At 46.4% G+C, this 26192-nt stretch overlaps 1 protein-coding gene across 2 annotated transcripts in view; it reads left to right on the forward strand.

Annotated features, from left to right (window-relative positions):
• Positions 1-8601: 8601 nt before the first annotated feature.
• Positions 8602-26192, forward strand: part of Ap1b1 (adaptor related protein complex 1 subunit beta 1) — a 55824-nt gene continuing 38233 nt past the window's right edge. Inside the window, exon 1 of one of the 2 annotated variants that reach the window (XM_052199354.1) lies at positions 8602-8808. The gene's annotated coding sequence lies outside the window, so the exon portion shown is untranslated. The remainder of the gene's footprint in view (positions 8809-26192) is intronic. The other variant, XM_052199353.1, reaches the window with a different exon arrangement.

Raw genomic sequence — 26192 nt, forward strand, 5'->3', positions numbered from 1 at the left:
TTCAGACACACAGAAGAGAGCATCAGATCCCATTATAGGTTGTTGTGAGCCACCATGTGGTTGCTGGGAATTGAACTCAGAACCTCTGGAAGAGTAGTCAGTGCTCTTAACCACTGAGCCATCTCTCCGGCCCCCAAATCGTATTTTTAATGATGGTTCTTAACCGCTTTAACCTTCCTTGTAGCCCATCACCCACCAAAGGTACTTGTTTTAACAGAACATCCTCCCTCCTGTGTCTGCTTCAGTGTTTTCCCCAGGAAAACACAATCCAACCGACTTTCTAAAGACTCATTGCGTTTCCCCGTCACATGGTCTCTCTTATTGCTGACACTGAGCACTGTACTGGCCTCCAAGCTTTGGGCCATTTCTCCTGCCCTTGTTGCCCACTGTGCCAGAGGATCACAGATTTGCACCAACTCATCTGCTTTTCTGTGGGCTCTGGTCTCACACACACACACACACACACACACACAATTCTGGTGAGCCCAAGGAGCCCAGGCTCCTATTTTATAGGAGACTTCTAAAAGCAGAGATTTTTGTCCAGTCGATAGCAGAAATGGAAGAATTAGAGCCTGAGATTTGATGTTGAGGAAGCTCTCTCTCCATTGCTAAGATGGAGAGCCACAGGGCAGGACTTGAGCACAGCCACAGATTAGCGTCCGTCCGGCTGACAACTGCAGACAGAGTGGTGACACCAGGCTTTTGACCATGAGGAAATGAATCCTACCACAACTGGTGGGCCTGGAAAGGAGGCGGGGACAACAGCAGCAGAGAGAGGCAGCCAACGCCTTGTTTTCAGCCCAAGCCACATTTTCAGTGAAGAACCCAGACAAGCAATGCTGGAAATCTGCTTCTGGAACTGTGAACTAATAAAGGGATGCTTGAAACTGCGAAATAGCTGGTAATTTGCTAGCCAGCAATAGAAAACAAAGACAGATTTGCTGTAAGGCCGCTAACATTTTAAACCCTGCCCCCCCACCCTGTCCCATTGGGCTTTTCCTGAGGGTTGAAAGGCAGCAATGAGCACCTATCATGAAAACAAACTGGGCTGTGTCCTGTTCCTTCCCCAGTGATAGACAGGGAGGGCCCAGTCCAAACCATTGCATATTCTGGACACTGGAAATGTCCATGGTAAGGCTAGGGCTACAGCCATGCAAATGCTATAACTGGAAGCCAGCAATTTTGGACTTTAAGCAGTTGGAGGGAGTGGGGTTTACCCGCAGTTTCTGTTGTAGTAGACGATAGGGTGTGCTGACTTGACATTTTACAAGTTTGCCTCTCACCACTGAGAAGTTCCAGAACACCTCATAGCAATGAGTGTACCCAGCACTTAGTGCGGGATTTCTACCCTTCTCAATAAAAGATGTTTGGAAAAATGGTCGATAGTGAGCAGGGGTGGTACAAGACCAGCCAGGGCCAGCTTGAGCTGCCTGAAAGTAAGGAAGTTATCAAAAAAAAAAAAAAAAAAAAAAGAACAAACAAACAAATAAATAAAACCTACCGGACTCGGCAGCCACACCTGTAATCTCTGCACCTGGGAGACTCCAGTTCAAGACTATCCTGGACTACAGAGACTTAGTCTCAAAGATAAATAATGCTGCTCCTGGAGAGTTGGCTCAGCAGGTAAGAGCACTGGCTGCTCTTCCAGAGGACCTGGGTTCAATTCCCAGCACACACATGGCAACTCACAACTGTCTGTAACTCCAGTTCCAGGAGACCTGACACCCTCACACAGACATACATACATGCAAAACAGTCATGCCCATAAAATAATAAAAAGTTATTTTAAAAAAAAATACTGTGCTGGGGGGTTGTAGGGTAGTGGTGCACACCTTTATTCCATCATTCAGGAGGCAGGGGTCCTTTGTTCGGTGAGTTCCAAGCCCGGGTTACATAGAGAGACCCTGAATCAATAAATAAATAGAAGATAAATAACGTTAAGAGTTTATTGGAGGAGTCAACCTCAAAGAACTCTTTACAGTTGAGACATACTTAATGATAGGACACATATATACATGTGTGTGTGTGTGTGTGTGTGTGTGTATGAATATTATTCAGCTGTAAAAAGAAGGCTTGTGCTGGTTAGACGACTCAGCAGGCTTGCTGTCAGGCCTGAGACTCTGGATTTTATCCCTTGGGATGCACATAACAAAGGAGAGGACTGACTCCTGCAGGTTGACCTCTGTTCTCTAATCTGTGCAAACACACTCACACACACACACACACTCACTCACACACACACTCACACACATACACTCACACACAAACACACACATATATAAATTAAAAAGGTTTGAGCCCGATGTGGTGGCACATACCTTTAGTCAGAGCACCTGAGAGGTGGAGGGAGGTGGATTTCTCTAGTGAGTTCCAGGATAACCAGCGCTACATAACAGAGAGACCCTATCTTTCAAAAACACCAAGTAAATAAATGGAAGTTAGCTTAGTGGAAGAGTGTTTATTTACCTGGGCTCTACAAGGCCTCCTTCCATCACAGCCCTGGAAAACACGTGGGATCCCGGCATGGGTTGCATCATGTATGAACCTTGAAGATATTATTTATGATTAAAAACTTACCTAAATATAAAGGGACAGGTATTATTAGATGCTTTAGTAGAGTTACTATTGCTGTAATGACATCGTATCCAAAAGCAACTGAGGGAAGAGAGGGTTTATTTGACTTACGTGTCCTGTCCTGAATCATTGAGGGAAGCCAAGGCAGGAATTCACATGGGGTGAGGCAGGGAGGAGCCTGCTTTCTTATAGTGAGCGCCCCACCACCTGGGGACTGCACTAGTGACTGCACTGCAGCCTAGGGACTGCTGCTCACAATCACTGATTACGAACCTGCCCTCCAGGCTTGCCTGCAGCTCCATCTTACGGAGGCTGCTTCTCAACTGAGGTTCCCTCCTCTCAGAGGGCTCCAGCTTGTGTCAAGTTGACGTACACCTTGCTAGCACTTGTACCAACTTTGGCTAACTTTGTCTGAGGTGACCTGAATGGTCAAACGCACGGAGAGGGAAAACTAGAATAGTGACTGTCAGACACTGGGGAGGGAAGGCAGTGGGAGCCGATGGGCCTGGGCACATTGTTTCAGTCTGAGGTGAGGAACTCTGTCTCTGTTGGGGGAGGGTGAGGGGGGCGTGGGGGGATATGGGTCAGAGCTGCACAGTAGTGTGCAGGTGCTCAAAGGTGGAGCATAGACCAGTGGTGCAGCGTGGGAGCTTGCTGCCCTATTCTTTGTGCATACTTGAGGCTTTGGTTTTTCTGGAAATTGAATCCAAGGCCTTACATATGATAGACAGGTTCTTTGTACTTTCTGAGAAACAAGGTCTTCCTAAATAGCCCAGGCTGGACTTAAATTTGATATGCAGTACAAGCTGGCCTAGTCTGCCTTCTGAATGCTGGCAATATTCCTGTGTACCACTCGCACACGGTGCCTTTAGAAACTGCACTCTCAGTGCTGGCTAGCTGTGCCTTAAGAACTTTTCCTACGTAGAAAATATCTAGATTTTCTTGATATCTGTATAAAATAAGGTATTAGTTTCCAGATGGGACACTGAGGCTCAAAGAGACTGAATTACAGGCTCACGAACACATTCAGCAAGTGGCTCAGCAGAACAATGCCAAACAGTAGATTCCATTCAGCAGGAGTATCAAGAAATCAGGCATTGAACATAAATGCTGAGACTTTATCTCTATGAGAGATCTCTCAAGGAGACTTAGTAGTCCCATTTTCTGGGTTGAGGACAGATCTCCCATACCAAGGGATTTGGAGCCTGGGTGGGCATCTCTCTCTCTCTCTCTCTCTCTCTCATATACCGGAGATTGAAGCTAGGCCTCTGAGCATGCTAGACTAACACTGTACCCCTGAGCTCTCTATTTCCAGATTGTTTCTGTTGCTACTTTGTTTCCAAACCAGTTCCCCGGTAAAAGAAAGCTCAACTCAATCAGTAACAATACAAGCTACAAGCCTAGATTGGGCGACCTCCCACTACACTACTCTATTCCATCTATATTATCCCATATAATTTGCGGTTTTTCCAGGCCACATGCTTCTCTCCCTCAGATCCTCTCCGTTCCTCCCTGGTAGCTCCTCCCCGGTAGCTCCTCCCCTCCGGTTTATTCCCGTCGCTCCTCCCCTCAACTCTCAGCTCCTCCCACTTCCTCCTGCCCAATCATTAGCTTAAGCCTTTATTTGAAAAGTTAAGGTGGGGAGAAGGTTCATCAGGCAACTCCTCATCTGCAGCCCCTCTGAGGAGTGGAATTAGCATCAAAATACAAGCCCAGGGCGATCCACAGCAGTTGCAGTCGTGGGGTAGAAACTGGTCCAGCCTGGGGACCGGAGCAAGCACAGGGCTCTGAGAGGCAGCCTGTGGCAGAAGAGCCTGAAGAGCTGGACAGAATTTGCTTCTGTAAACACCACCAATGGTGTGGTGGAAGGAGGGAGCCCTGGAGGCCTCGAGGCCCCTCTACTCTGCCAGCTGCACCCCACAAGATGAGGGGGAGGAGGATATGAAGCTGCCCACCTCCTGCGGGGGGGGGGGGGGGGTCTGCTGTTGGCAGTGAGGTCCTGAACACAGTCACTTTAGGGCAGCTCTTAGGGATTTAACGGATTAAAGCAACAAGGAGCAGTAAGCAGAGACTGGGATGGCAGATTCATAACCATATAGAAAGAAAAGTCTAGAAACTTGAACTAGAAGAACATGTGCAAGGCCTGTGCTGAGAATAAGGTTAAAGAAAAGGAGGGCAGCTAACAGCACTTGTGCGCCCTCTAGTGGACACAGAAGCGAAGAACACTATCTAGTTTGTCCAAATTAAGTCTATCTTGCTTTGTACCAGGAATCTGGTACCAGGACCAAAATCCCCGAAGGTCCAAATTGAAATATGATATTTGCATAGTGCCGACTTGTATCCTTCTGTATACATTAAGGTGTTGCTCAATGATTTATGTAACACAGAGTAGATACTATATAAAGAGCCGATATACTGAGGGCTGGGGACGCAGGTTCAGTGCAAGACTTTGTCTCATCCCAACTATTTAGTGTTCGCTCACTTTCAGAGACCCTGCTACACAGCAGGGATTTACAAATCTGGAAACCTCAGCTGTCTAGCCAGTTCTCTTCTGCAGGTCTTCTCTTGCAAGTCTTCTTGCCTCTGGAATGTGCGTCTTTGAGTTCCCTTTCCAGCCATGCTGTCTTAGCCTAGGAAGAAACCACATTCTCATTCAGAAGATGTAGAGAAAAAAAAAAAGGCCACCTGTCCCTGGGGGCCAGTCCTTAGGAGGCAGGTCTGTGTGTGACCTCTGTTTCCTTGGTGATTTTTATTTTGAGACAAAGTCTCTTCATGTAGCACAGGCTGGACTGTAGCTGATGATCCTCCTGCCTGTCTCCCAAGAGGTTACAGGTGTGCCCACCACACCCCATCCCTGGGGTCTTTCAAGTTTCACCTCTTCTATTACTTTGTCACTTAAACGTGAACTCTCTCCAGCAGGGTGATTTTCTGGCTTTTAAATTCATTGTTGACTAATTCTTCTCTCTTCATTTCACGTTCCCAATTAAATGCTGTTTTCTCTATGATTGACAACTGCCGACGTTTCTCATTACAAATGTTTCCTCCAGACAGTTGGACGGGCAACATGATATGTTCATATATAGTTACTCTAGATGTGCAGAAGAAATACCTCAATAGGACACAGCAGGAGGGCAGCTATCTGCAAGCCACAGAAAGGTTCCAGAAGAAACAACTGGGTCTTGACTTTAGATATCTAGCCAGTAGAACTATGAGAAAATACATTTCTGTAACAAAAAGGGTTTTTCCCCATTTTTAGTTAAAAAAAGAGAGGATTTAAAATGGAATAAAGTCTTAAACTGAGACAAAGATTATTAGATTTTAGGGGCAGTATAAAGAGATAGAACGGCTGGGCAGTAGTGGCACACTCCTGTAATCCCAGGATTTGGGAGGCAGAGGCAGGCAGATTTTTGAGTTTGAGGCCAGCCTGGTCTACAGAGTGAGTTCCAGGACAGCCAGGGCTACATAAAGAAACCCTGTCTTGAGAAAACAAAAACAAAAAAAAAAAAACAAAAAAAAAAAAACAAAAAAAAAAAAAACAAAATCAAAAACAAAAAAAAAAAAAAATGAAAAAAAAGGGAGAGAGAGAGAGAGAAAGAAGGCAGAATGAGACCAGGATCTGACCTTAGCACTCGAGACCATGTTTACTAGCACACAACAGAGAGGGCAGCCTCTCTTGAGGGAATAGAGGGTCTCGCAGGGGGAAAAGCTGGCTGAGACCCTCTATAAGGAGCAGGGTGGGGGCAGGCTTGGGCTGAGGAAGTTCATGCAGTTGTGGGGGCTATGTGCAGGTTTGTGGTCTCTCTTTCCTGGAATTGTCTGTTTCGAGTAAGGCAGATCATCTTGGGAGATGGGCTGTCGCTCCAGCATTCTTCTCTGGGCTGAGCAAGGTCGGCTGTAATCTCATACAGATCCTGTTTTTAAAACCAAAGCATTCTATGAAAAATGTTTTATCAATGACAATTTCCGGGTGTTACTATTATCCTATGTGTATACATATCTAAATGTCACCACTGAAGGAAGCTGGTCGAAGGGTACAATGTATTCTTTTTGTTGTTGCTTTGTTAGTTTTTGAGACAAGGTCTCACTATTGTAACTTTGGGAATTTTCTATGCAGACCAGGCTGACTTTGAACACACAGAAATCTACCGGACTCTACTTCCCAATTATAGGCATGCACCAGCAAGTCTAACCTTTTTTTGTTTGTTTTGTTTTTTTGAGACAGGTTTCTGCCTGTGTAGCCCTGGCTATCCTGGAACTCACTTTGTAGACCAGGCTGGCCTCCAACTCAGAAATCTGCCTGCCTCTGCCTCCGGAGTGCTGGGATTAAAGGCATGCGCCACCACTGCCTGGCAAGAAGATTTTAGATCCTCTAGGACTGGAGTCACAGATGGCTCCATGTGGGTGCTGGGAATCAAACCCATGTTCTCTGGAAGAGTAGCTAATGTTCTTAACTGCTGAGCCATCTCTTCAGCCCAGCATATGGGATTCTGTTTTGTCCATTTTAAACAATTTGCTGTAACTCTACAATTATTACAAATCTTTAAAGAATGTAAAAACAGCTGGGTGTGGTTGTTGCCACCTTTAACCCCAACACTGTGTGTGTGTGTGTGTTGAGGGAGAGAGAGAGAGAGAGAGAGAGAGAGAGAGAGGAGGGAGGCAGGCAGATTTTTGCTTGGTTTTCAGTTTTCCAGGTCAGCCACGGTGACAGCGATTCAGTTGAGTGCTTACATAGGATACACAAAGCTCTGAGTTAGATCCCAGCACTACATAAACCAGGCATGGAAGCGCATTATTACTGCGATCTCAACACTGGGACCTGCTTGGGTTACATAGCAAGACCTTGTCTCAACAATAAACACACAAATAATAAAATAAAAAGTTAGACATATCACATCTAGTAGGATAAAGTGTTAAAAAAAATGATTGTCTCAGGAACCTACATGGGTTATTTATTTATTTATTTTGGTCTTTTGTTTCTTACTAATATATTTCTTTTTATATTTATTTTTTAAAGATTTATTTATTTATATGTATGAATACACTGTAGCTGTCTTCAGACACACCAGAAGAAGGCATAGGATCCCATTACGGACAGTTGTAAGCTACCATGTGGTTGCTAAGAATTGAACTCAGGACCTCTGGCAGAGCATCAGTGCCCTTAACTGCTGAGCCATCTCTCCAGCCATTAATATATTTCTTTTTCTCTGCAATGTAGATATGATTGGTTTAATAAAAATGCTAAAATAAAGATTTTATAATGTTTTAAAGGAGATGAACACAAGTTATCTATTGGCAGTGGTGGCACATGCCTTAATCCCACCACTTGGGAGGCAGAGGCAGGCAGATTTCTGAGTTGGAGGCCAGCCTGGTCTACAGAGTGAGTTCCAGGACAGCCAGGGCTATACAGAGAAACCATATCTTGAGGAAAAAAGAGAGAAAGAAAGAAAGAAAGAAAGAAAGAAAGAAAGAAAGAAAGAAAGAAAGAAAGAAAGAAAGAAAGAAAGAAAAGGGGGAAATGAATAGGACCAAAGTCAGGAATGCATGGCTATATGAGTTGAGGTTCTGACCTCAGCTCACGGTGAAGTACCCCTTGGATGAAAAGTCTTGGATGTTGCTTATATTTTCCTCCTAGAACAATGAATTTTCCAAGGACAGCAGAAAAAGTCTAGCTTTAGCCTAGCAGACAGGCATAATCCAGCCGCTGATCAGATTTACAGCTCCGATTTTGACTTTCCCCTTTACTAAGCCAGCGATGTTGGCCTCAGTCTCCCCATCTGTAACTGGGAAAGAGATGGACTTTAAAGTCTTCCAAGAACCTTTCGATTCCTGGCGAGGGATTCCGAGCTAGGACTCCCCAGACCGCCTCAGGCGCTTGGCTCGCCCAGATCCTCAATTCTCACGAAGGCCGGCCCCGCTAGGGCCCCGCCCTTCCCACACAGGCCCCGCCCAACAGGTACCCAGCCCCTCCCTCCGGGTTGCACCCTTGACCCCGCCCCCGGGGTGTGCGTCCACCGGAAGTTCCGCGCACGGGCCTCTCACTTCCGCTCGGCAGGTGACAGCCCGTGGAGCTTGGAGCGGCCGGCTGCTGCGACGCACCGGGGGAGAGGGAGGCGGAGGCTGCGGACATTTTGCTGCTGAAGCGAGCCGAGCCGCGGAACCCGGAGCCGTTTGGATTTGTGGGTGAGGAAAAAGGCAGCCCGGCAAGATAGAAAAAGAAACCTGAAGGGGTCCGAGGTGAGGGGTCTGCGAGGTCAGAGGTCACGGAGAGGACGCCACGCTGGAGGGGCGTGAGCCGCGGGTGGGCGAAGGTGAAAGGGCTGCGTGCTCATTCATTCCCGACGGCTTGGCGGCCCGGCGTCAGCCGTCATCTCAGGTCCGCAGTCCTGCTTGGAGAGGACGGCGGGAGAGACTCCTGGACTTAGGCCTCTGCTGCGCTCTGCACCCCCTTCCCACTCCTTGGCCAACCTGAGGCCTCCTCGTTCAGGGCCTTATCTCTTGGCCACCGCCCCCAAAATGGGGCAAAAATCTAGAAATGGCCTTCTGCCGCCCGCCCCTCGTCCTTTGGGTCCTCAGGGACACTTGTACTAGTTGTAACACAACAAGATTGTCTTGCCATTGGTTATCCAGCCCTTACTGACTTCGAACCTCTGTGCTTACTAAGCACTTTGTGTCCCGAGCTCCCAGCAGCCCCAGTCAGGTAGCTACTGTTGCTTCACTTTCTTTACTCATGAGACACAGGCACGGGAGGTTAAAGCACACAGGGAAGGTCATTCGAGTAGAAGAGGCAAAACCAGGCTTCCTATGCAGGTCTCCAGAGACCATCAAAGCGCGGGGACAAAGGTACCTGGTTTGGGGTGTAGGAGTGATTTGATATATTGTTGCCATTGCCTTATTTGGATTGGTGTCAGGATGCTGCCTTCTTGTCTCTGGTCTGGTCTGACGTTCATGAGCGTTTGATTGACTTCCATTAGGAGGAGGCTGGCTGTTCAGTTGCAGGTTGTTGCTGTCAGTGTTTGGACTTTCAGGTCAAGAGTCTGAAGATTTTCCTGGCTGTAAGACACCCAAGGGCTGTTCTTGAAACTGATGTGCAGACATTCCCTTCATTGTGTTTGCTTGAGTCCTTTTGCAGTAAGGAGGGGAACAACAGGATCCCTTAGGGGATCTTTCCGTCCTAGAGGAACAGGTCCAAAGGACCAGGCTTTGGCCTGTCATGGTGCCTGGGACGAGTAGTCTGCCTGGGAGATGGGAAGGCGACTTTAGAAGCTGGAGGGTGAGGCTCTTTTCCTTTGGAGACCTTTGGTTGTTGGTTCCTTATATCTTAGTTTCTCTGACAGCAACACAAGAGAGACTTACTATCTTCCTACTTCCTCTTGAGTGCAATCAACTATAATGAGCCTGTGAAAGTTTCCTTGTGCTTTTGAAAAAGTAGTAAGTAAAAATGTTACATTAATTACTTTTTTTTTTTTAAGCCAGTTTCACTCTGGCCCTGTCTGGCCAGGATCTCATGTGTCTTGAATTCATAGCAGACCTCTTGCCTCAGTCTCCCAAGTTCTAGGATTGATTACAGAGCTGAACCACCACACCCAGCTCTTCTGTCTGTCTCTGTCTGTCTGTCTGTCTGTCTGTCATGAGCTCTGTGATGTTTTCTAGTTCTATTGAATTCACAGGAACTTAAGAGTGTCACCTTATCCCTGTCCTTCCAAGGGATAATTGAAGATAAAGCAGCTTGTAGGAACATAGACAGAGCCCTGGCACTCTGTCCTGAATGGGGCCCTCCAGTCCCTTTGCCTCTTAGGCAAACTGTCAAGAGGGCTTTGCTAGTCCCAGAGAACCAGACCTTTGGTGTTTCTGTAGAGATCGTTGGATGAGCGTGGGTTGACGGGAAGCCTCACACTGGGTAGCTTGGAGGACTCAGAGGTCCAGTGAGCGCTCTGACTCCCTGCCAGCCAACTCCTGGCTCTAGCCCCAGGCCAGCAGCCTCCTAGTTGTATGACCTGGATAACTCTCTTCAACTGGGTTTCTATCCTAATAAAATATGCAGATAAAGTGGTAGAGCACTTCCCCAGTGTTTGCAAGGCTGGTTTCTATTCCCAGCACCAAGAAAAATAAGGGTTTTGGGGAGACGTGGTGGTCCACACCTGTAACCCCAGCCAGCACTCATGAAGCTGAGCAGGAGGAGACCCATGTGATGTGCATGGTAAGCACCAGTCATGGCTACACAAGAAGACCTCGTCTCTGAATAGTCATGAGAAAACCCTTCAAAGCCACCGCTGCAGGCAGGCCCTGGGGGAGGATGCCTTGCAGAACAGGTCACTACTGACCCTAAGGCATGCTGCCTGCTGGGGTCTGCCCTGCGAGGTAGACCTCACAGGGGCGGAGCCCTCTCCCGCTGTCCTCACTTCTCTTCCTAAAAGTAGCTGAGAACAGTTTGTTGTGGGTCCAGCTGGGGCTGAGCTTAGACTTTCATCTTCTGCTGTGACTGCTTACTTCCCCCCAAACCCTCACGCTGGCACCAAGGCCTGTGATGCCGACAGGAAGCAGGCTGGTTTGCTTAGGGTTTTTAGTTTGATGTGTTTCAGATGGTTGAGGGGTGCTTGTCCCTTGAAGGCACTTCTGTTTCTCAACAGGTCTTTTTTCCTAAGATATGCTGCTGAGATTCTCACAACCAGAAGAGATTTTTTTACCCTGATGTTTATCAATTTACATAGAGAGGGGAGAAATACTCTAGGGAGAAAATTGGGGAAATTAAAAAATATATATATTACTTTGCCAGGTTTGGTGGCGCATGATTTTAATTTGTTTTAATCCCACCACTTGGGAGGCAGAGCCAAGCAGATCTGTGAGCTCGCTACCAGCTTAGTCTATAAAGAGAGTTACAGGACAGTCAGGGCCGTCCAGGGAAACCCTGCCTCGGGGAGGGGGGGGACAAAAAAACACAAAAGGAAAAGTCCTCCTGGAACTCTGTCAGTGGTTCCTCCTTTCCCTCAGCTGGAGCTAACTTCTCACGCAGCATCCAGTCCCTTCCAGGCTCTGCTTCTACCTGACTCTCCATCTCAGCTTCCCACTCCACTCTGACCTTCCCGTCAGACTCAGACGCTGCCACCTCTGCAAGCAGTGCCCGTGCCTGCCTGCCTGCCTTCGCTCTGCGCTCTTGTGTCCGCGCACAGCCCACACCCGCGGGCTGCTCGTGCGGGCTCCTTCTGGTGCTGGGCTGCCTGCTCCTGGTGCTCGCATTGCTCCATCCCCATGGTGCAGAGGCTGGAGCTGGTGTCCTGTGGCAGTGATCACAGTGAATGTAATCGCCTGCTTCCTTGCCTGCCGTCTTAGTAAAGATCTCTTAGTCCTTTGCAAGCACTTGCCTGAACTGTGTGTGTCCAGCATCTAGTGAGGTACGTGGTGATGTCTGATAAGTGTCCGGGGAAAGATGAAATGAATGAATGTTCCGTGGCATCCTCATACCATCCCGGTGGAACGGGAAAGCATGACTGTTAGAGGGACTTACGTGCTTCAAGCATCCATGGCTGCTCCCCGTCAGCAGCATGCCTGAGCAGAGTTCTGGGAAGCAGGGAAATGGTAAACCTTCAGTAGAGTTGGCTGATGTTTGGATTGCACACGTGTTGACCAGTTTTAACTTTGGAAACCTCTAATTCTGGGATGGATCCTGTTAGCTAGTGGGGCTAGAGGCTTGGCTGTGGTTCCGGATTTGAAGCTTCCTTGTGTCTTCAACCTTAGGCTGGATCTCTAATAGGATGGTGTCTAAAGACGGGAGGACCCTTCTATTTAAGGGTTAGGATAGCTGGTTGACTACAGAAGTTCCAGAGTCCATTAGCTAGGATACCATAGTCACTGGTCCCCCCAGGTTCCATCTGGTCCTTTTAGTGCACCCTAAGATGACAAAATTCATAGAGAATGATAAAATTGGGGGAATTATACTTCAAAATCTCTTGTTTTACATTCTGTATGTGTGTGCCACTGGGTACCTGTGCATGACAAATGACAACTCCCAGGACCTGGCTCTCTTGCCGTGGGAGCAGGGATCACACCCAGATTGTCAGGCTTAGCAACAAATGCCTCTGCCCACGGGGCTCTGTCACCAGCTCTGTTTTGTTTTATTTTTTAGTACTGGGGGATAAACACCAGGAAAATAGACCACCCCTTACCTATATTCCCAATCCTCAAAAGCTTTTTTAAAAAAAGTTGTGTGGGCCGGGCAGTGGTGGCGCACGCCTGTAATCCCAGCACTCTGGGAGGCAGAGGCAGACGGATTTCTGAGTTCGAGGCCAGCCTGGTCTACCAAGTGAGTTCCAGGACACCCAGGGCTATACAGAGAAACCCTGTCTCGAAAAAACCAAATTCAAAAAAACAAAAAAAAACAAACAAAAAAAAGTTGTGTGTATGGCTACCTGCATATATGTATGTGCAGCATGTGTGAGTTTGGTCTCAGCTCTTGGAGACCAGAGTAGACCAACAGGACCCCTGGGACTAGAGTTACAAACAGTTGTGAGCTGCTATGTAGATATTGGGAACTGAACCCGGGTCCTCTGCAAGAGCAGCAAATGCCTTTAATCCATGGAACCGTCTCTCCAAGACCCCTTTAAAACCTTTAATTACATTTATTTTGTGTGGGTTCAGTGACACTGTTGCCATGGCCAGTGAGAATCAGAACACAACTTTTGGAAGAGTGTTCTCTTCTGCCACCATCAGGGTCCCACTCAGGCTCAAACCAGGCTATCAGATAAATAGTTACCCACTGAGCCTCTCCCTGACCCTTTCCTCAAAGCTTTACAGCCAGTGCTTTGGTGTTTGTTTTAAGTATTTCCCCAGCTATGCTATACACAGGAGTAGACTTGGGCAGCTTATACTTTTAACCACACCCTGGTGGCTTTTTAGTGTTTGAGGTAGAAAGACAGTTTTTGTGTCACTAGCTGCTGGTTCTGCTTCCATTTTCATTCTTTATGTAGAACAGTTGGAGTGCTTGGTGTTATGATTCTGACAACAGAGACTTCCTAAATTTACCATTCATCCATCCATTCATCCATTCATTCAGTGTTTATTGAGACCCACTAGAGTCTGGCACTGGTAGTTAAACATGCCAGAGCTAGTTTCTGCCATAGTGTTGCTTTCTCTTGGGGAGAGACAGAGCAGAAAGAGAAAACAGATGCCATAATGCAGAACTAATAAGGTGTGAGGAAAACAGAAGACAGAGCAGCCAGAACCTGCTCAAATGGACACCTAGCATCTTCAGAGGCTCGTGCATACCTGTGTCAGGATTCCACTACGTCAGGGTAAAGCCCACACTTTCAGTGGGGCAAGCTGCTCTTCTGACACTCAGTGCTCAGTCCCATTCAGAGTGTCCTCAATGCCCATCCATGCACTCTCCTCAGACGCACCAGGCGCGCGCGCTCCCACTTGTGCTCTGCTGGTGGCATGGTACCTGGGACCTCATACTTGCGAGCTTCTGCTCTGTTTGTTGCTGAGCCCCATACCTTGCCCCCACCCGTTCCTTTGGTCTGGCTCCTGTTCTCCAAACACTCTTCCCCTCAAGGCGGCCTTCGGTGGCCACTAGCTAAATTCTCTCTCTCTCTCTCTCTCTCTCTCTCTCTCACTCTCTCACTCTCCCTCCCTCCATCCACCCCCTCCAGCTCTGTCTTTTGTTGTTTTGTTTTTGTTTTAATCTTAATCTTGCTTGTCTGCAAAGATTTTTCTTTCCTTCAGTGCACAAAAATGGCTTCCAGGTCATGGTAGGTGCTTGGCAAATGTGTGCACATGTACTGGAGAGCAGCATTATAAATACCTTCTTAAGTAGTAGATGCAGGGAATGTGTCTTTAAAGTGATGTCATCTAATCTGAGATTTGAAGGATAAATTGGAGCAGCCATACCCAGGGCAGGAGAGGATAATCCTGGTAGGATCAGCAGGTACAGCGACACTGAGGACCTGATGGTCTGAGATTCTGGAGGACTGGGTGGCGCTTTCTTTGCAGCCCGTGGCACAGTGCCCCACCTCTTAGGATATGTTCACTCTGAGCCTGCAGGAGCAGGTTATAGCCTGCCTCACTGAAGAAAGGGGCCTGAACATGTCTCTCCTCCAGTTTATTATTGTCTTAGTTACTTTTCTATTACAATTGTGAAGAAACAGCATGACCAAGGCGATTTATGAAAGAAAGCATTTAATCTGGGGATACATGTTCCAAAGGCCATCATGGTGGGGAGCATGGCAGAGGCAGGCGTGGACCTTGAGCAGTAGCTGAGCTCACACCTGATCCTCAAGCAGGAGGTAGACAGAGAGCTAACTGGAAATGATGTGGGCTTTTGAAACCTCAAAGCCTGCCCCTAGTGACACACCTCCTCTAACAGGGCCATACCTCCTAATAGTTCCCAAATAGCTCTACCAACTGAGGACCAAGCCTTCAAACATCTAAGCCTCTACACTCAAACTACCATAAGTATGTTTTTTTTTTTTCTTTTTCTTTATCCGAGGCAGGGTTTCTCTGTGTGTCCCCAGCTGTCCTGGAACTTACTCTGTATTCCAGGCTGGCCTTGAACTCAGACATCCACCTGCCTCTGTCTCCCAAGTGCTGGGATTAAAGTCGTGTACCACCACTGCCTGGCAAATATGTATTTTTAAGTAATGTTTTGCGTTCCTGAAGATGAATGGAACCTCTGGCTTGTGCGTGCTAGTCAAATGCTTTGCCACTGAGCTCTCCTTAGTCCGTTTCCCCCGTCGGAGACGATGCCGCCTGGTCCTCTCCTCTGTACCATTTCTTCTCTCTGATCATTTTGTTTAACCTTCCACATACTGGTTGTGAAATGAGCTTGGTGGTCTGGCATTTCCCATTTCACAATAGTCAACACTAGTTTAAGACTGGGTTACAAAACATGAAATCTCCCTAAGAGTTGAGCATTAGTTATCAGTGTGTGCTGAGCTCCTGTTTGCTTGATGTATGAGGTAGGAATACATTAGTGAGCTAATCTAAGTCCTAGCTCTCATGAAATCTGCATTGTGGAAGAAGAAATAGACACTATAAGTACTGTTTATAATACGTGATACTTCAAAAGAAAAAAATAGGAAAGAGGGTTAGACAGTGTTGGGGATTGAAGAAGTATACTGCTTTAGATTAAGCAGTCAGCTGGCATAATAGTACAAACCTGTTACGCAGCACATGGAGGCTGAGACAGAAAGATCATGAATCCCAGGCTATCCTGGGCCACTAGTGAGTCCCAGGCCAGCATGAACTAAATAATAAGACCTTGTCTAAAAATAGATGCATGTGGTGATGTACACCTTTGATCCCACAACTCCCAAGTATTTGGGAGGCAGAACTCTGTAAGTTCAAGGCCACCCTAGTCTACTAGCAAGTTCTAGGCCAGCCAAAGCTACATTTTACAACCCTGACTAAAAAAACATTAATAATAAAAAAACTAATGTAGGGCTGGCAGGATAGTTCAATGGATAAAGGCACTTGCCACCATGCCTGACAGTCTGGATTTGATCCTGCTGGCACTTCACATGGTAGAAGGTGAGAACCAATTTCTAAATTCCTAATTTTTTTGTTTTTGTTTTTGTTTTTTTTGTTTTTGTTTTTGTTTGGATTTGGTTTTTTCGAGACAGGGTTTCACTGTATAGCCCTGGCTGTCCTGGAACTCACTCTGTAGACCAGGCTGGCCTCGAACTCAGAAATCCGCCTGCCTCAGCCTCCCAGAGTGCTGGGATTACAGGCGTCTGCCTCCACTGCCTGGCTTTCTAATTTCTCCTAGATGCCCCCTGATCTACATATATATAGTGTATGTGTGTGAGAGAGCGAGGGAGAGCTACAAAATCAAGTACGTGGTCAGAGAAGCTGTAAGAAGAAGGTAACAGCTGGGTCTGTTTCAGGCCAGCCTGGTCTATATAGTAAGCACCAGAATATCCAGGATTACATAGAGAGGGCTTGTTTTTTTATAAAAAAGGAAAGTGGCGTCAAAAAGAAGGTGGCGTCTGAACCAAGGCTCAAAAGGAATAAGATCCAAGACATGAAGCTATCCAGAGAAAAAATCTTCCTTGCAAAGTAGACAGTTTGTAGATTAGAAAAGAAGCCTGGGCTGGAGAGGTGGCTCAGTGGTTAAGAGTGGTTCTTGAGGACCTAGGTTGTTGAGTTCCCAGATATGGGGTATGGAGCAGACATGATGAAGTGTAAAGGTAGCTTTTATTCACCAGGTGTAATTGTTGTTTTGGAGGATTACTGACGAATAATAAGCTCTCCCTTTCTGGCTCTTTCTGAACTCTAGCTGCCTTGTTCATCTTAGCTGTTGTGGCTCAAACTCCTCTCTGATCTGACTGATTCAATCCTGCTTTTCTTAGCTTCTCACTGAATTGCTCTGCTTGTCCTCAAACTAGCTCTGGCAATTTGTTTCAATCTTCTGGCTCCTAATTCTCTGGCTTCCTGAACTGCATGAACTCACTGCACTGACTCCCGGTGTCTCCACTCCTGAGGGTTGGGTGTATCCTACCTCTGACTCATTCTGTTAAATCTTTCTCTCACTCTTCTCTCAGACATCACTTTCAAACATGGCTGCTTCCTTCTACGAACTGACCGTACCTCCATTGTTTGGGATTAAAGGGATTAAAGGTGTTCCAGCTAGAGAGATTAAACATGTGGCATTCCAGCCAGATCACACAGACCTAGAAGGTCTATGGATATGAGCCCATGCAAGATCAGCCATATTGTTGTATTTAACTTCCTCTGCAGTCACGAAACTGAGGTTTCAGTCCTGGAGCCTGTTACACGGATGGTGTTGGTAGAAAGCGGATGATGAAAACTGCAGGGTAGCACTTTGGGGAGGAAAGACTGCCAGAGGTTAGTTGTGATCTTGTGCAGTTTGAGCCCTTACTAGTTACAGAGGCCTTCAAAAGGAGCCATTATCAGTTAGGAGGCGTGGCTAATTGAACTGGGAGTTGCAGTGAGAGGTTGCAAGTGTGAGTTGTCAGAGTGTGGATGAGATCTCCAGAGGTAAAATTGTGAAGATGGAGAAGGGGAGAGGATTGGGCCTGAGCCCCTCAGCTCTCCTGTGGAAGGAGAGGAAGAGGCAAAGGAAAGGAGGAGGCATGGTCTGTAGGGTGGGAGGAGAAAGCAGTGTGAGTTCCTGGCATGCAAGGGGAGAAAATGTCTAGGAGGTGGCATTGCTGGGCAGTGGCAGATGCCATTTGATATTTGACAAGACGTTTGTGTCCTCTGCGGCAGAGGCCACTGCTCAGCCCTCCAGGGCCATCCCTGAGCCTTTACCTCCTTCTCCAACCTCATTTGCTCATCTCTTCTCCCAAGTCTTTGTTTTGTGATATGGTCTTGCTGTGTAGCCCAGCCCAGGCCTCAAACTCCATTCCTCTTGGCTCCACTTCCCAAGTACATGTGTCACCATATTTGGCTTAGCAGTGGTTTTTTATATATTAAGGACAATAATTGCCCTTGTCACTTACTCCTTAATACATGAGCTTCTTTGGGCTTGAACATGGTGTTCTCTTGTAGGTGTCCTGGCCCTTGTTTTAAGTGGGGTACCATGACAGTGAAATGAGTTGGAGCCTGCTTCTAGCAGCATTGGCAGCCCCACTGTTCTCAGGTCCCTGCCTTGTCACACTGCATGCGTTGAGTGAGTGCTCTCCCTGTCACCCGTCTTTCCATAGCTGCCCAGTCTTCACTCATGCTCCACGCATCCAGGGCTTTGGTCACAATTGTCTGAAGGGCAGGATCGATCACTCTCCCGTCCTCTGAAATTCTGTCTTTGGCCTACTGTATACAACTCCCACGTGGCATGGTCCAGCCTACAGTGGTTGACACTCCACACTGTGCCCACTGAATGGATGGCCACAATTCTCCAGGAAGTGTTCCCTTTGGTGTGTGGGCGCAGAGATTATAATAAGCCTGGTTCTGTGGGCTCTGTTTTTTTTTTTTTCTTAGTTTAATTAACATGAGTTTTGTTCCAAAGAAGTACTAATTTATTTTGTTTTATTTTTTATTATTATTTAGTTTTATTTTCTAAAACAGGGTCTCGCTATGTAGCTCTGACTGTCCTGCAACTCACAGAGATCCACCTGCCTCTGCCTCCTGAGTGCTGGTCTCAAAGGGGTGTCCACCACCTGCCTGGCGGGGTTGGTTGTTTTGTTTGGTTTACTAATTCAGAGGATTGTGGCTCTATTGGTAGACTAAGGGAAACTGACACCTGATTCTGAAATGAGACTCTTGAGGCTCACTGCTGATGAAGAACTTTTGCTTGCATGTGGTACTTTCCTACCTTTGGGTCCTTTTCATTTTTAAGCTTTTAATTACTATGAGCCTCAAGAGATGGCTTTGATTAATCAGCTCTCATCCAAATCCCAAGAGACTCATGGCTTGGCAAGCTTATGCAGACAGGCTTTTACTAACCATGTTACCAAACCTGATGTTCCTGCTGTTTGAGTAGTAGATGGGGCCTAAAGTTACCTGCTATTCAACACCTGAGGAGTTCTGCTGGGATATGTAGCAGCCTATATCCTGTACCCTTTAGCTTGACCTGTATCCAGTTCTGCCAAGGCTTCATCAGAGAAGAGTATTTGCCTCCCTGGGCTGAGTGGACATGTGACCTCCTCCTAAGATAGTGTTAGAGGGTGTTGACTCTACTGTTTTCCAGCTGTGTGACTCCAAACAAATGCCTTAACCTCTCTTGGCCTCTGTTTTCCTTATATGTGAACCTGTGCTATTGTTAAAGTCTTCTTCACAGATATTATGAAGATGGAATTTTTAATTGATATACTTTTGTTATATAGTGTGTGGAAGGCAGAGGACAACTTTACAGGGTTTTTTTCCTCTCTCTACACCACATGGATCCTGGGAGCCAACTCAGTTCATCCGGCTTGGTGGAAAGCACCTTTACCAGCTGAACCCTCTTACCAAACCCATGGGACAAAATTTAAAACTCCGTGTGGGGCGTGGCCCACAGTGTGTGTCTGTTTGTCATACTTCTATAATCACTGGCTTTGTTCTGTATTTCATGCCAAGCCTGAAGAACATGGAACATTTTCTCATAGTTGCTGAGCTGACTTGAGCCTGTTTGAATGAGTCTGACAACCATGTTGTCTCAGAGAAACAGTCTGAAGTGGTTTCTCCACTGACGACTCACCTTTTGGTCTTTGAGTTGGACTTACCTGTTTCCCTGTTTTTAAAATGAATTTTTGGCTCACCTATGAGGAACCATTTCTTTGTTTGTTTGTTTGTTTTGGATTTGGTTTTTTCAAGACAGGGTTTCTCTGTATAGCCCTGGCTGTCCTGGAACTTACTTTGTAGACCAGGCTGGCCTCGAACTCAGAAACCTGCCTGCCTCTGCCTCCCAAGTGCTGGGATTAAAGGTGGCGCCGCCGCCACACGCCCGCCACTGCCACCGCCACCACCACCCAGCTCACCATTTCTTTTTTTAAAAGACTCTTTGGTGGAGGGTGTCGGTAGCTCCTGAGTAGAGGGTACGGCAGTGGATTCAGTCACCAACGCCACTAGAAACACTGAGTAATCAGATGGGGAGAAATGCCTGGAATCCTACTCAGCCTGGGGGGGGGGAGCACAGTTAGGCAGGGATAAGTGCTGAGGGGACACTGGTGAGATAAGCCCCAGTCTCTGTCCTTGAGACAGCTGGAAGAGCTGAGCACGCTTGATGACCAGAGTGCAGCTCTTCTGTCTTAGGTGACAGAGTAGTAGACAGCCTCCCCGCTGTGTGTTTCCACGTGTGCCGGAGGAGTGTGTGGATAGTCACATGCTTGCAGAGGCCAGAGGTCAACTGGGAGGGCTTGTTCCTCAGGGGTTAGCCATCAGGATCTTAGATAGCTTCTCACAGGCCTCACTGAATTAGTCTAGTTTGGCTGGTTAGTAAGCCCCGAGGATCCACCTGGTGGTCACAAGTGTAGCACCAGCTTTCTTACCTGAGTTCTGGAGAACTCAGGTCTTCAGGATTGTTTGGCAAGCACTTTACCTGCTGAGCTTTCTTCTTGGCTGAAGAAAGCTCTTTTTCATTACCTTTCTTTCTTAACCTTTCCCCTTGCTTTTCTTTTTTTCTGAGACAGGGTCTCACTAGGGAATCTAGGCTAACCTGGAACTCCTGACCCTTGTTCCTCAGCCTCCCAAGAGCTAAAATTGCAGGTATGGGCCTCTGCCCATTCTGACTTACCCCTGACTGTCCCTGAGATCCTTACAGCCAGATATGGCAGGTTTCTGAGCAACTGTCCACAGGACAGGACCGCTGGTCAGTGTCTGGCCTTGTGGACAGTGGAACATTTTCCACCTCAGAGTATTGTGGTTTTCCTTCCTCCTGAAGACTTAATAAACCAAACATGGTGGTGTGTTACCTGTAATCCTGTCTGCCAGCTGAGGCAAAAGGATCATGAGTTTGAGGCTAGTCTGACCTACATAATGGAGTCCTATTTCTTAGTTACTTTTTTATTGCTGTGATAAAACACCATGACCAGAAGCAGCTCGGGGAGGAAGGTTTTTTGTTTGTTTGTTTGTTTGTTTGTTTGTTTTTTAAAGATTTCTTTATTATATGCAAGTACACTGTAGCTGTCTTCAGACACACCATGTGGTTGCTGGGATTTGAACTCAGGACCTTTGGAAGAGCAGTCAGTGCTCTTAACCTCTGAGCCATCTCTCCAGCCCCGGAAGGAAGGTTTTATTTCAGTTTACAACTCCACAGCACAGTCCAGTGTAAAGGAAGCTAGGGCAGAAGCTGAAGCAGAAGCCACAGAGGCGCGCTGCAGACTGGCTTATTACTCTGCGTGCTTTCTTCTTCACCCAGGACCACCTGCCCTGGATGGTACCACCCAGAGTGATGTGGGCCCTCCCCCACACAATCATTAATAAGATGTCCTACAGACTTGTCTACAGACAATATGGGGAAGCCATTTCCTCAAGCCAACTTCTTAGATATGCTTAGTTTGTGTCAAGTTGACAAAAACAAAACAAAACGAAGCATCAGGATATCCTGTCTCAAGAATTCAGATCTGTCTGAATTCCCTGGCTGTCCTGGAACAAGTTGTCCTCTTGTTGCATGCACATTTCCAGGGACAGACAAATAAATGTTAAAAAAAACCCTAAATAAATGGAAAAAGATAATAAGGTTGACTGGCTCTGCCTGGTTGCATGATGAACTTTCCCCTCTTGACCCCTTAGAAAGATATCTCATGCATTCACAACGGTCCCATTCTGCTTCCTTTTATTTGACACCGGAAGAACATCCATTGGTGGGGAAACCTTCATTGAGTGTCAAACCAGAACATATGAAATGTAATTGACTGGTTTTTAAACTCTGCATTGACCTGTGGGCTGCCTGAGCCCGGGTGAGGGGGGAAAACAAGGGCTTAGTTGAATGAGTCAGGCTCTGCCCCCAGCTTTCTTCTGTCATCCAATTTCCACCTTCACCTGTTGTACAGATTGAAAAATGTGAGGCCAGAGTCCGGAGATTTACCTCCAAAGCCACACAGCTGTTTGTAGTAAAGCCAGACTCTGGCAGCCATCTTGGCGTTGGTTCAGCCTTGCTGTATCTATTGAAGGTTAGTTACAAAGCCTGTTCCTGGTCTGTCTGTTGCTTGTCACAGAGTTTGATTGGTTGGGAGCCCTTGGTCTTGTAGCTTCCTTGGGAACCTGCCTTTTCATTCATTGAGCCGGCCAGCATTTGGTGAGTTCCTGGAATGTGCCAGGCACAGTGGCACCTCACGTTGTCATGTTGTCATGTTGACAACATTAAACAGAACAGATCTCAAGTTAGAGGCATGAAGAAGGCTCTGGAGAGGTTGAAGTTACAGGTGGATTTCTGAGTTTGAGGCCATCCTGGTCTACAGAGTGAGTTCCAGGACAGCCAGGGCTACACAAAGAAACCCTGTCTCGGAAAGAAAAAAAAAAAGGAGCGAGTCTAATTCCAGGAGGCCTGTGTCCCTTGCTACAGAGGTAGGAAACTGTGTGGGGCAGGAGAGTTAGAGCTGAGGCTGCAGACTGTGCATGTTGGTGGAACCAGTGATAGGAACAAGTGCACCAACCATACATCTAAGCTGCGTTATGTTAGAATGGGTGATGTGTACACACAGCACAGAGTTTCAGAGTTTCCACGTTAGAGCGGTGGGGAGAAGAGCCTGTCTCACCCATTCCTCAGTCACCCAGCCTCCTTTCTGGAAGGAACCACTGATAACTGTTCTGTCCTTTTAAGGACAGCAAATGCACTTGCAAACTTGAAATATACTTGGCATCTTTTATGGCGACCCTGGTGTGCTTTGTGTGATTTCCACTTGCTTTCCCAGTGACTGTCTTTGATAGCTGTGGCAAAGGCATGTTGAGCTGGAGAGATGTCTTGGTAATTAAGAGCACTCACTGGCTGATCTTCCAGAGGACTCAGGTCCCACAATGGTCCCAGCCACCTGTATTTCCAGATCCAGGGGATCCCATCCCTTCCCTGGCTCCTGAAGACACCAGGCATATACAAGGTGCACATACATATATGCAGGCATGCACAGAAGACTTTCTAAAAAGCATGTATAGCTAGAGATAGTGGAACATTCTTTTAATTCCAGCACTCAGAAAGCAGAGGCAGGTGGAATTTACAGTTTTGAAAGCTACTGCCAAACTAAGAGTTGTAGAAGACAATTTAGATTCTTGTTGACACCATATGAGGGTTCTTATTTTCTACATTTGTACCAGCATAGAATCTTACCAGACTTTGGTCTTCCATCAGAACAGTATCTGATCAATAGCGTTTGATTGTAATTCCGGTTTCTGTCTCTTGTATTGTGACTGGGTATGAATGTCTTATGTTTGATAAACTGTCTACTTACCTGTATCTCCAGGGGTTTTGTTTGTTTTGTGACAAGGTCTTGTTATGTAGCCTAGGCTGGCCTCAAACTCGCCATCTGTTTCCCAAGGACTGGGTACCCCATGTACCACTGTACCTGCCTCAGTTCTGGAGTTTGCCATGTATGGAAATGATTTTGTCTTTGTCATCAATGTAATGACAATTTTTGTGAGTTTAAAATTTGCCTCTTTTTGTTTATACTATGTTTTGGTCATGCAGGAAAACTGTTTATAGTTGGAACTTTAAGGCTAGCTTTTATGCCACACAGAAAGGCTTTTTTTTTCCCCCTTGGATTTTAATCCAATCTACCTTTTCCTCTCCAACATTGGCTCTTACTGTTTTTTATTGTTTGTTTTTTTCCCGGACAGGGTTTCTCTGTGTAGCCCTGGCCGTCCTGGAACTCACTCTGTAGACCAGGCTGGCCTTAAACTCAGAAATCTGCCTGCCTCTGCCTCCCAAGTGCTAGGATATTTTTTATTATTATTATTATTATTATTATTATTATTATTATTATTATATAGCACATCCATACATTCATAGATGTCAGAGGATGGCCTGCACAGGTCTGCTCTTTCCCTTTTGGGGGTTCAGGGATGGAACTAAGTTTGTCAAACTTGGCAACAAGTACATTTATCTGATGAGCTGTCTTACTGACCTAAAATAATCGTCTTCTCTTTCCTTTCTTTCTCCCCCTACCCCCATCTGTCTGTCTGTCTGTCTTTCTGTCTCATTTTTTGTTTTTTGATAGGGTCTTTGTAGCCCTGACCTAAAATTTGCTTTATAGACCAGTCTCCCAGGCTGGCCTCAAACTCAAAGAGATCCTCCTGCCTTTGCCTCCCAAATGCTGGGATTAAAGGTATATGTCACCACATCCTATTAAGAAATTGTTTTTAATGTTCCTGTGAATTGTTTAATGATTCATAGCTCGTGGCGTGTTCAGCTCTTAGCTACACAATGTACCAGTATATGCATCAGGACATAAATAATCTTCGTCACTGCATGGGACATCCAGCCCCACTGTAGCTGGGATCCTCTGACCTGGCCAGAACCCCCATAAATAACACAGAGCTGCTTTTCCATATGACGTCCCATGATGGAAGCCTAAGGTGCTTCCATCATCTGTCTGGGTGACTGTGTGGTTTGATGCTGAGGATCACAGCCGGGGTTTCCCGAACGCTCGGTTCTCTCTGTCCTTCTCAGGCACATCTCTTACGTCTAGACTCGTGTTTGCATTTGATCTTGTCACTGACTTTTCAGTCCCAGGGTGAGCTACATAAATCAGCAGGCAGTGATCTCCCCATTTTAAAATGTGGAAATAAAATAGTGGCCAGTGTAATAGCTTGGGAGGTAAAGGCACTGCTGCCAGACTTGATAAACCCGAGTTCTATCTCTGGGACCCACACAGTGGGAGGAGAGAATCTAATTCTGCAAGTTGTCCTCTGACTTCCACACCCATGTTTGAACATGGGTGTATATCTACACACAGTAAGTGTAACTTAAGAAAGAAAAGCGATGAAGTTAACTGACTTTAGTACAGTAGACTAGTCTTTCCTTTAAAAAGTTAATATTGTAGGAGTTAGAGAGATGGCTCAGTAGTTAAGAACACGTTGCTTTTGCAGAGGGCCTGGGTTTGATACTTAGCACCCACAGGGTGGTTTATAACCATCCATAACTCCAGTTCCAAGGGATTCAGGTTACCAAGCACACACGTGTGCACATACATATATACATGCAGGCAAAACACTCATGCACATAAAATTTAGAAGATTTAAAATTGCCATTAGGGTGCGGAGATGATTTAGTGGGTAAAGCTCTTGCCACACTAATATGAGAATCTGAGTTCAGATCCCTAAGGTGTGATGTGGTATATGTGTCTGTAATCCCAACACTCAGACAGGACACTCCCTGAAAATGCATGGGCCATTGTGCCTGCAATATACCACAGGAAATAAAGGATCATGTCTCAAACAAGATATAAGGCAGGAATTGGTACTTAGTGTGGCCCTTTGACCCCCCCATACATGATACATGTGCTGAGCTATGAGTGTGCCTGATTTTACGTGCAGACACTTACAGGTTTTTTGTTTTTTGTTTTTTTTTTGTTTGTTTGTTTGTTGGTTTTTTTTTTTTTTTTTTTTTTTTTTTTTTTTTTTTTTTTTTGGTTTTTTGGATTTGGTTTTTTTTCAAGACAGGGTTTCTCTGTATAGCCCTGGCTGTCCTGGAACTCACTCTGTAGACCAGGCTGGCCTCGAACTCAGAAATCCACCTGCTTGTGCCTCCCAGAGTGCTGGGATTACAGGCGTGCACCACCACTGCCCGGCTCACTTACAGGTTTTTCTTTCTTTTTTTTTTTTAAGTTGTTATTACTAAGAACTGGAGGAATGGTTCAGCAGTTAAGGGCACCTGTTGCTCCTGCAGAGGACCTGACTTCAATTCCTAGCACCCGCATGCTGGCTCACAACCGTCCATGACACCAGTTTCAGGGGATCTGATCTTTTCAGGCATTAGGCACACATGTGGCACACACACACATACATATATGCAGGCAAAACACTTATACACATAAAATAAATAAATCTGAAAATTTAAAAACAAAGTTATTATCAGCTGGGCATAGCAGCATACACCTTTAATCCCAGGACTCAGAAAGTAGAGGCAGTCCTACCAGGGCTACATAGTGAGAGTGTATCTCTCTCTCTCTCTCTCTCTCTCTCTCTCTCTCTCTCTCTCACACACACACACACACACACACACTTTACTATTAGCAATTTTGAGTGGCTGGAGAGAT

The sequence above is a fragment of the Apodemus sylvaticus genome, chromosome 11 (assembly GCF_947179515.1).
Source record: "Apodemus sylvaticus chromosome 11, mApoSyl1.1, whole genome shotgun sequence".
Lineage (NCBI taxonomy): Eukaryota > Metazoa > Chordata > Mammalia > Rodentia > Muridae > Apodemus > Apodemus sylvaticus.